We start from the raw sequence: 12,304 nt of genomic DNA, 5'->3' as shown, positions 1-12,304 counted from the left end.
GGTGAACTCAAACCGGACTGGCATGTGGTCTGAAAAAACATTGTTACCAATTTCAAGATTACTAACAGTCACATCCCGAGTTAAAACAAGGTCCAGTGTATATCCGCGCTCTTGGGTGGGACCGTTTACATGCTGCGTTAGATTAAATGAGTCCAATAAATCTAAAAAGTCCTTAACCAAGGGCTTGTCCTGACAACACACATGCAAATTAAAGTCTCCAATAATGAAAACATGATTATATTTTGGTGTGATTTCAGCCAAGAAATCAGAAAACTCATTTATGAAATCCTTAGACCGAGGTGGGCAGTAGACGAGCGCACATAAAGTCGAAGGCAAATGGCCCAGTTCAAAGATGCTCAGCTCAAAGCTGGCGTGGGAAACTGGGATGGGCAGTTGTTTACAGTCAAAAGTGTAAGAGTTCTGTCCTGCCTTCTTCCTTCCTCCACTCAGGACACTTAATTGGCAGCAGCTGCAGCACATCAACTCTTCATGCAGGATGAGTATAAGAAGCCACAGAGACCAAGCAGCAGGCGCTGGGACATCCACTACCAACGGTAGAGTTGTTTTAGCTAGTCTATCTCTAGGAAGCCTATGATTATTAATGCCTCGTGTTTTTGTCTGCATTCTCAGAGTTCACCTGCCGTCCTACCACTCTGCTGTGAAAACCTTTGTGAGATTCTCATCCTCCTGCGTTCCTTCAGCTGCTCTGTGCCACCACCACTCGCCTGCCTGTTTTGGATTACTCTGCTCTACGCTCTGGACATTGTTGGATATTGTTGGGTACCCTATCTCTGCTCCAACCTCGACCATCTCCAGTAAGAAAACCCATCACCAGAATTCTACTAAAAATCCTCCAAGCAATCTACTCACAGCTCCCTCTGCCCCACAGGAGAACCAGCATTCTCACATGATGTCACTTTAATATTCCACTTTGTAAATAAACACTGTAAATTGATATTTAATCCTGGTCTCTGTTTTGTCTGAGTCCTTTCATTCTGGGTACACCCGTTAACATAACAAAAAGTTGGTTTGAATATTGTTAATCCACCACCGCGCCGGCCTGATGGCTGCGGTGCGTTAAAATACAGACAGTTCGGTAACAATAATTCCGTCAAGACGCTAGACTCACCTGGAGACATCCAAGTCTCTGTGATGCAGAGAAAGTCCAAATCATGCTCTTGAAAGTAGTCCCTGAGCATAAAAGTTTTGTTGGTAATAGATCTTGCGTTGACCAAACGCATCCGGATACTGTCCAAAGTGGATCCAGCAGCGGTGGAGTTTGCGTGCGCCAATGGCCGCAGGTTTTCAATAACAGGCCCTCCATTGTTTACCTGGTCCGGGCACGCGGGAAGCTGGCGATGGAAACCCTAACCACCAGCTGAAGAGGAAGATGTAGCGCGCAGGGCTTTAAGCTTTACCAGCCGATGTCTCCGGGCAGGGAGGTGAGGAGCGTAGCGGAGGTAAACAGGCACGTTTGCCAGCAGTGGGGGAGGAGGGGGGGGGGTACGCTCATATTGGTCCAAATAAGCGACATCGGTGGCAGAAAAACGAAGATCCAGAAGCTGTTGTCGGTCATACACCAGCAGCGAGTTTATGTCCCAGATAAAAAAAACTAACAAAACACAAATAATCCGAACACCATCAGCAGAGGTGGATTGCAAGCCATGTACACGGGCGCCATCTTATCGGAAGTCTGTAAGTAGTCTGTAAGTAATGCCTCCTCTGTACAGTTCACGGGGTCATGCATCTCCTGGGAGTCATCCTGGCCAGCAGCACCGAGACACTTTCTTGCTCACAGGTAAACTGACTCACGAGCTTGTGAGCCTCTCCCTAGATGTGGGAAATCAGACACTTCATGGTCATGACACATGTTTTTGTTTATTTTAAAAAATGTTCAGCACTGTCCTCCCTCCATTTACCCCAATCATTCCAGCAAAATCTAAATGGCACTGCTCATTGTCTGATCCGGGTTCTTCCACTGGCTGATGAATTTAGATCTTCTGGGGCAAAGTGCAGACTGCATGGGTGCTCCCACGAAGGATTTTAAAAGTTGGCCCTTCATCTCTCCTGATCGCTCTCACCCAACGGGAACGTATTTCTTTGTCCACGGGAAAATTGTGGAAATTCAAATACGGTGTTCTTTGTTAATTATTGGAACAACATGGCACACTGCAATAACATCTTGATGACTGTGCCATGCTGGTTAGATGAGCTGCTGCTGAGAAAGATGGACACAAGAAGAAAGTAAAAAGAGAAATTATTAATCATCAGAACATGGAAATGGTTTGACATATAGTTTTTAATTCAATATTTAAAATGCTATTCTAAACAATCAATCAAACTTTATTTATAGAGCCCTTTCCAGCAGCCAAAAGGTGCACAAAGTGCTGCACAATACAGAAGTTAAAAACAAACAAGAATAAAAAAATCAGCCAGTTAAAAACAAAAACAATTAAAACATAGCAAGATTGTCAAAGACCTACTAGGTATTAAAAGCCTGCCTGAATAAAAAAGCTTTTAAGATTAGATTTAAAAAGCTCCATGTCAGTGAAGGAGCGCAAGTCCTGAGGTAGCTGGTTCCAGAGTCTGGGTGCAACAACTGAAAAGGCCCGGTCACCCCATCGTTTGTAGTTGGACTTTGGGACAGAGAGTAGAAATGTATTAACCCAACTGTTAAAGACGGGAGCTGGCTGCGGACCATCGGACCCGGAAACCCCCTCCAGCCCACATCTTTCCCGCCAGCTCGAACCTCCCTCAGAAGTGGCAACTCATACTAATCAATACTCATACTAATCAACAAATCAAGGAAACGTCAATTAAGTTTAATCAATTATATTAAAAAAGGCAGGAAAAGGTTACAATTTACAGCGCTGGACTCTCCGGTCTGTGACGCATTCACAGACCTGGAAGAGCCCCGATGTCCCGTGTCATTACTCATTTATAGGGTCCTAACACTCCGCCTTCGCAGAAGGGGAGCTCAACCTGTCAGTGTATGAGGGTATCAAACTTTAAGTCCTTATCAAATGTCACCCTCAAGTTTTTAACTGTGGGTCTGAACTTAGATGTCAGAGCACCAAAGTTACAGGGAACATCATCACCAAACCAAAGTTACAGGGAACATCATCACCAAAGAAGATGCATTCTGTCTTCCCTTCATTTAACAACAAAAAATTACGATGAAGCCACTGTTTAATGTCGGTAATACAATCAGCGAAAGGTGTGAGGAGGTTATGGTTTTTAGGTTTCATTGGTAAATAAATTTGTACATCATCAGCATAGCAGTGAAAAGAAAAATAATGTCTGGTTATCACTGATCCAAGGGGCAGCATGTACAATGAGAAGAGGACAGGACCAAGAATAGAACCCTGTGGCACACCACAAGAGAGAGGGGCAATGGAGAAAGACAGATTATCCAGCATGACAGAGAACCTTCTGTTGGTCAAACAGGCAGTGAACCACTTGAGTGCTGTACCAGATATTCCAACATAATGTTGAAGATGAGACAACAGGACAGCGTGGTCCACTGTGTCAAACGCAGCTGTAAGGTCCAGCAACACCAGAGCAACGGGACACTTGGCATCCATGGACATGGAAATGTCATTATGGACTTTTAACAGGGCTGATTCGGTAGAATGACGGGTTCTAAATCCAGACTGAAATGTTTCATAAATACCAAGGTTTTCTAAAACAGGTTGTAACTGCATAAAAACAACTTTTTCTAAGACTTTAGCTAAAAAAGGCAGATGAGAAATAGGTCTAAAATTTGATAAAAGTGATGGGTCTAGGTGAGGTTTTTTAAGAAGGGGCCTAACCACAGCATGTTTAACGCACAGCTGGGTTAATAACAGAATTAATTGTGTTAAATAACATTCTAGGACAATGGCAGTTATTTAAAATTAAACCAGATAAATATAGACATTTTGCCTCTTTTACAGATCTCTGGTAGTTTATAAGGCATTCTCTTAAAAATTTAAGAGATGAAAGAAGTTTGTCTTTCTTCCATTGCTGTTCTGCTTTCCTACATTTTTTTCTGAGAGCGCGAGAGGCATCGTTTAACCACGGTTCAGCTCTCGGTTTGGTGGATTTAAACCGAAAAGGAGCGATGGAGTCTAAAATTTCAGAGCAAATGGTTTGGAAAGAGAGAAGGAAGCCATCTGGACAAAGTTCATTGGAAACAGAAGTCTGAAAGTCCATAAAAGCAGCAGTAAACAGTTCAGCTGTCTCAGGAGTAAAAATACGATGCCAATGACCCATAATGGCAGGCCAACTGACTGGTAGGAGGGCTGAAAACTCCAACATGATGGGGAAATGATCTGAGATGGCTGTTTCATATGTTTCACAGAGTGAGATGGACAGCCCATGAGATATAATAAGGTCCAAGGTATGCCAAGAAGATGAGTAGACCCATGTACAGACTGTGTTAAGTTAAAAGATGTTAAAAGATTGATAAAATCAGAGGCTAACTGATCAGATGGGCAGCAAACATGAATATTAAAATCTCCACATATCAACAGATTATCAAATCTGGGAATGGAGTCAGCTAAAAATTCTAAAAATTGTTGAGGTGGGCGATAGACAATTGCAAATAATACAGGCTGTGTCTGCTCAGCCACGAACAGCTGTAATTCAGAAGAAGAATATGTTCTGGCAGGTAGAAGTCTACATTTGAAATTGTCTCTAAAAACTGAGGCGATGCCCCCACCGTGACCCGTGAGACGGGGGAAGCTGAGGAAGGAGCAGCCAAGTGGGAGGAGCTCCGAGAAGGCACTGTTCTCATCTGGTTTCATCCACGTCTCTGTCAACAAAAGAAAATCCAGTGTGTGAGAGGAGAAAAAGTCATTCATGATAAATGTTTTGTTAGTTAGTGATCTGATGTTAATCAGTGCCAAACAAACGGAGTTACTAACAGTTTTCTGACATCCACGATCAAGCGGCCGGAGGTTCTCCTGAACACAGACCCGGGTGCGGGTCCCAACGAGCTGGTAGCGGGGGCGTGGGCAGCTGGCATCCGGGACAACTGGCCGGAGCCAACGATAGCAATCCCTATTTAGCCAGTTGTGAATGCCATGGGAGTTAAAATCTTGTATCCCGAGTTTAACATGAAGTCCGCTTCTCCTTCCACGTCGTCGACGGCTCTTGAAGGCCAGCATGGCGAGAGAACGTCATAAATAGGTAGGCACCGAGGCAAGGTGCGGCGGTGGTGGAAGCTGAGAATGTTTGCCAAAGTTAGTTGATAAGTTCTGCATAAAGTCTCTAATATTTAAAAGAGCCTGGTGATCGTATGCTAGTAGCTTTGACAGAGACCATACTGAAATTAAAAATGCTAAGAAAAGCAAAAACACAAGTAGCGAAGACGGCACAGGTGGACGGCGTGCCAGACACAGTGGCGCCATCGTTCCAGTTGAATAGACCCGGAAGTAATGATTCACAGCATCGAGTCAAAAAAGGAAGTTGTCTGACGTCATTGTGAAAAGGGCCTATAATCTGTAGGCTAGTGCTAGCATGCTAACTCCACAAACAAAGAAAAAAACAAACTCACCAATTCCCACTTTTAGAATATACAATCAGCTCAAGGCTTTTTCACAAACAGAGACATCTAAAAGTTGAAAGGCATATCAGTCAGAAATGGCAAATAGGCATTAGATAAAGGGTTTTCAATGGCTTAAGGTCTACCTGCAGCAGCTAGCATCCATTGTGTCACTGCACTGATCTGTTCCCGGACTATAAAAAACAAACAAAAAAAAACCTGACCGATGCACATGATTGGTGCTGATGGGTACAGCTCACATTCGACGTGCCCTTGGCGCCGATAGTGCCAAGAGTCTTCCTATTCTCTTGTAACATCGCGGAATAACTGTGTATGTGCCATTTTTAATGAGATTAGATTCATGCACCCCCAGGACTGGAAATACGTCACCAATCAGACAATGTATTTTGAAACAAACAACATATCTCATCATTACCTATAAAATATTTATCCTACACACCTAAAAACATATATACATATATTTCAAAATATTTTTATTTTATTATTGTCACGGTCAGCGGCCCCCGCTGCCCCCCCATCTGCCTAAGCCTCTGCTCCTTGTGTGTTTTCTGTTTTTGTGTATCTGGTCCTGTTATCCCACAAACTAAATCATTTCCTTCCTTTTCAAGGTGCTTTGTAAATGTGTCACTTTAATTACATTCTGAGTTCTGTTTGACTGGTTCTGTCTCTGTCTGCTCTTTATGTTTTTGTTGTTCTGCTCTGTGTGTGATTTTCTGTTTATCTGATTCTGTTATTTTCCACTCACTCCTCAGTCTGCCTCTCCACTCAGTCTTTATCATTCACACCTGTTCCTCATCAGCCACCTGCCCAGGTGCTCTCATTACTCACTCTCCCTCTGTTATATAAAAAGCCTTTCTCTCCTTCACTCCTTGTCCGGTGATTGTTCTGTGTTCACAGACATCTCAGTCCTCTTCTGTCTTGTCTGTTTTTTTTGTCCCCCCTGATGATCTGCTCTGCCTTGTTTCTGATCCTGTCTGCCCAAGTAAGTTTTGCTGCACCGACAGCCTTTTGTTTTGTTATTAAAAATAAATTGTTTTTGTTTTTGAACTCCTGCCTCGCTCGCCTCTCTGCAATTGGGTTCCAACACTGAGGATCGTGACAATTATTTCATTTTTATTTCTTTAATTTTTTTAAGTCTTCTATGTAAAATGGTGAATAGTTCCAGAATCTAAAAAAGTTAAGTCTGGTCCTCTGGACATTCAAAAAAACAAATCAAAACAAACAAAGAAACAAACAAAAAAAAAAAGTAGAAATGTTTTGTCTTTCATCCGAAAGACTTCTTCAGTCTGAGTTGCTGTATTCAGCTCAGTCTTAATAACTCTCAGTCTAAATAACACCTTCTCATAGTGGATCAACCAGTTTGCTACTTAAATAGCTTAAATTAAACCCAGCTAATTGGAAAACATTTAAAAAAAGATTACTGGAAATTTAATGCAGACTCATTAAAAGATGAGGGATATATCCGTGTAATTAAAGAATTGATAGAAAAACGACCAAACCATAGGCAGCTTTAGTAAAAGATGGGAATATTTTAAATTTAAGGTGCTTGAATTCTCATTACCATACCATTTTATTTATAGAGCACTTAAAACAGCCACAAGGCCAACCAAAGTGTTGTACAGACAGAACAACAGACAACACACGAAGCAATATTCAAAATGAAGTAAATCAAAAATATAGACCTAAAAATGATGCAGATAATAAATATGACGACAAACCAGTGTGGAGCACACAGGTTCAAAACACAGATCCTCTGGTGCTGAAAGCTACTGAATATTATTATTATTAAGGGACTACTGGTTAGTTACCTTGTAAATGAAGAGGAACCAATCAATAACTAATGCATAGTTGCCAAGGAAACCAAAGATAAACTAATCAGGAGCTAATGGGTAGTTAACCAGTACTTACTGGAGAACAAACAGCCAAGCCTTATTAGGGGACTATTGGTTTGTTACCACAGGAACAAACCACTAGGTAATGGTCAGGTAGTGATTAAGTAATGATTGGTTCCTCAGTGAGTTCTTGGTGTAATGCTTCAAAAAAAAAAAAACATCAGTGAACAAAATAATAGCCAGGCAATGATTTGGTACTCAGTAAGTGATAGTCAGGCATAGTTAAGATGACACCAGTACAAGATGATGAAATTGATCGATCTTTTATCAATAGGTTTACAAAAGAGAAAATCCAATATAATCAGTAGGAAACAGGTTTTTGACAATTACGAGCTGTGACCTCACTGGTGCAGGGTTTATTCAGAACCCACATGGAGAACTTCTCCTCTCTTTCTGTGGTAAACAACCAGTAGGCCCCTAATAAGGCTTGACTGTGAGTTCCCCAGTAAGTACTGGTGAACTACCCATGAGGTTCTGATTCGTTCCTCTTTGGTTTCCTAGGCAACTACCCACCAGTTCTTGACTAATTCCTCTTCATTTACAAGGTAACTAACCAGTAGTCCCATAATAAGACTTGGCTTTGTGTTCCCCAGTAAGTACTGAATTACATTCAGTAAACTGAAATGCAAACAACAAAAAGAACTTGACTCATTTATTTATGTAAAAAGTCTGAAAAGACTGAAAATGACAAATCTGCATTTATAAGACTACAAAATCAATTAGATGTAATTTATTGTAAAAGGGCACATGGTGCCTATAGGTCACGAGCTAAATATACCAGGTCTCGCATGTAAATGAGTCCTCGAGGCTCAATGGGATTTACCTGTCTAAATAAAGGTTGAATGAAAATGAATGAAAAATGGATAGAAGAAGGTAAAAAAATACATCTTATTTCAGTAATTGAGAAAATACCTGGCAAGAAAGAAAAAATATAAACTCATTAATGATAGAGAAGTCAGTGACCACAAAGTCATTTCAGAAGAAATGTACAAATTTTACTCAACTTTATATGCATCTGATTATAATCCCGAGAGCTCAAATATATATTTTTTAGAAGAAATCAAAGAAAACATTCCAAGGATAGATGCAGATTTTAAGGATAACTGTGAATCTGATTTCAAACTAGAAGAATTAGACAGAGTGATGAAAAAACTAGCTCCTGGAAAAGCACCAAGCCAAGATGGTCTAACGTCAGGATTTTACAAATTCTTCTGGGAAAATCTAAAGCAATTTTTTCTGGAAACAATAAATTATGTATTATTAATCAACTCACTAACTCCTACAATGAAACAGGGGCTCATCACTCTGATCCTTAAACCAGCAAAAGGTAAACGATACATAGAAAATCTTTGTCTAATTACCCTGTTAAATACTGACTATTAAATATTCACACATGTGATTGCAGACAGACTAAAAGATGATTAATCTCAGATTATAAGTGACACACAGTCTGGCTTTCTTAATGAGAGATCTATTCACAATAATCTGAGACTGGTTTTAGATTTTAGGTTTTAGATTTGCTGGACTTTGAACATCTGGTGGAGGATGATAGAGTAATTTTCTTTTTGGATTTTTACAAAGCCTTTGATATGGTGGAGCTCACCTTTATCTTAAAAGCTTTGGAGTCTTTTGGTTTTGGAGAAAAGTTTAATAGAATGATTCAGTTGCTCTACACAGACATTAATAGTTCAGTATCTTTACCATCTGGAGCCTCTAAACGTTTTGATATCCAAAAAGGAATCCGTCAAGGTTGTCCTGCTTTATTGTGGCAGAACTGTTAGCAATTTTTGTTAAAAATAATTCAAATATTGAACTGTTAAATGTGATGGGAAACTCTCTGGAAATTACACAACTAACTGATGACACAACCCTGTTTCTAAAAGATAAAACTCAAATTTCAAAGGTGCTGAGGGAGATGCAGAAGTTCTGCATTTGAATATGAAAAAAGTGAAATAATGACTATTCATGATCATCCGCTGGATGCTGTTTGTAATATCTCAGTTTAAAAGAAGTGAAGTATTTAGGAATTAATATTTCAAAAGATAAAAAATTAATTGAAACCTCCAACATACAAACTAAAATCCAGAGTAATAAAGTTATTCTCAACAGTTGGCTTCAAAGAGATTTATCTATTTTTGGACGTGTTCTACTCACTAAATGGAAAATTTATCTCAGCTTATGTACCCTGTCTATTCATTGCCCGTATCTGATAAAATGATAAAGAAGATAAATCAGGACAATTTTAATTTCATTTGGAGAAACAGATGCCATTATATTAGAAGAGCTGATGTTAAATCTTTAGAGGAAGGGGGGTTAAATATGATCCAATGAATAGAACCATCAAACTTCAAATGGTTGCAAAATTTCATAAAAAACTATGAAAGCTTTTAGTATATTTTTCCTTGTAAGATTTTTGAAGAGTTTGGTGGGATTAATTTTCTGTTAAGTTGCGACTTTGAAATTTCTAAATTACCGATAAAATTATCAGACTTTCATAAACAGGTTCTGCAATATTGGAAACTTCAAACACAATTTCTCACCACATTCAGTCCCAATTTGGAACAACAGATGCATCCTGATAAAATGAAAATCATTCTTCTACAAAGATTGATTGGAGAAAGCTATTGTCTGTTCTACACTTTATGAAAGAAAATGACAACCTTTTATCATATGATGAATTTATCGAAAAATCCACATTCAACTGTAATACAATTAAATTTGAGAGAGTGTTAAAGTCCATTCCTCCTGCTTTGATTCAGATGGTTATGATTATATATTCAAATGTTAATTCAACAAAACCATTTTTGATTATAAATGGTTGTGACTTTTTATAGACGAAAAAAATGTAATAATAAATTCATAAGGAATACTCTGACCTCAATTCTCTTCCCCTGTACATTGAGAAGAAAACAGTTTAAAAATTATGATAATTCCTCTCAAAAAATAATAAATAAAATAAAATAAAAACCAAATACCTTTCCTATCCATTCCCACAAAAAAAAAAATAAAGAAATTCGTTTCAAAATTATGTATGAAATTTATCCTTGCAATGACTTTCTGCAAAATAAATTTAATATAGATACCAACTCATGTGGATTCTGCAATTCAGATATTGAGACAGCAGAACACATTTTTTTTATTGCAATTTCATTAATGCTTTTTGGAAAGATTTTCAGAACTGGATAGAAGTTTTATCCCACCTTTAAATTTTACTATTATTAAATATGGTCTGCTAACAGGGAATGAAGTTTTAAATTATGGCAACAACAATTAACTTAATCCTTATGGCTATTTTTTTAATCCACAAATGCCATTTTCTGAAAATTACCCCCATGTTCAAACTTTTTTTAAATGAAATAATTTTATTTAAGGAAGTGCTGCAACCTTCCAAAAGCCCATTCCTTATACCAGTATATTAATAGCTTATTTTAAGACTTGAAACTCCTCTTGCATTTGTAAAAAAAAAATTATTTTGTTGTTTCTTCAAATTGTTCATTTTCTTTAATTTCTGCTTAGCTTTTTTTGTTATATCAACTGTGATGTTTTTCTTTTATGCCTTGTGATATTACGTTGGTTTTTTTTTTTTTCAATCAAGACAAACAAAAAAAAAGTAGCTGGGTGCAGTTGCGCACAACAACCGCTGTTACTGCAACAGCTTGTTGCGCCGGCGCTGCAGCGCTGACGTTACAGCCAGAAGAAGAAGAAAGAGAAGAGATTTTTTTTTTTTTACAAAACTTTATTTGCACAATAAGTTAATAAAAGTGTTAAAAACATGATCAGGTTAAGTTTTTTTTTAGTTTTTTTTAACAGCGTTCACATGAGGAGTTTGTTGTATTTTGGTTCTCCTTTGTCAGAAAGTACATAAAACCTTTTTAAAGCCCCACAGTTCCACAAAGTTGTCCAAGTCTCCAGTGTCTCTGTGGAAGCAAAACTCCAACGCCAGTCTGGCCTTGATGTTGCACTTCCACAGAGCCACGGCGTCAAGTTGAGGTCCAGCCTGCAGTCTGTCCCTACGAAATAAATAGATTGCCATTTTTGCTTCGGCAACTAAAAAGTTTAAAATTTTGGATTTATACTTAGTGGCTTTGCTGTAATATACACAATTTATAAAAATAGATTTGGTAAAAACTGTAGCAAAAAAAGCTACAAATCCTCGTCATTAGGTTAAAAAGAGCAGTCAGTCGTACACAATCCATAAAAACATGAAAAAGACTCTGACAAACTGCAAAAAGGACACTCGTTTAAAACCTCAGGACTGATGATTGATAGAAAAGAGTTTGTTGCAATGGCGCCGTGAAGGATCCTCCATTGGAGCTCACCAGTCCATTTTTTTGTCGTCGGTTTGTAAAGTGTCCTCCACTGGGGCTTCTGTCCTCCAAGCTTATTGTCCCACACACTGACAGCTCTGTTGTGCAGAGTTCTCTTGTTTAGGACTTTCACACAAGTCTTATAGAGCACTTTTGGATCCGTTCTGTACAAGTCTATTTGTGGGTCCGTGTTGCATAGCAGAGGTCCACTACTGTCCGCGAAGTCGGGATCTAGGTTGATGTCGGGGAAGGGGTCCGTTGGGTCAGGCAGGTGATCCCACGTGGACCACAGCTGCAGGAGATGCTCCTCCCCTGCTGTAATCCTCTCCTTCACCAGGTTCAGGAAGCGTCGCACCAGCCTAGCAGACCGGACTCCAAGCAACGAAAGCACCTCCCGGACACTGGAGAAGTCCGGTCCGGCCGTCTCCACCAGCCGCCTCAGAGTCACCATCCCAGACCCGCACAGCACCCCTGACAGACCTGGTACCGTGCTATCAGAAACATCCAGTCTTGCACCACAGATTAGTGATTTCTCTAAAAGCCAATGCAGAGACTTA

This window comes from Nematolebias whitei, chromosome 3 (assembly GCF_014905685.2).
Source record: "Nematolebias whitei isolate Nwh7 chromosome 3, NemWhi1, whole genome shotgun sequence".
In the NCBI taxonomy this organism is placed as follows: Eukaryota; Metazoa; Chordata; class Actinopteri; order Cyprinodontiformes; family Rivulidae; genus Nematolebias; species Nematolebias whitei.
This window is presented reverse-complemented; position numbering follows the sequence as displayed.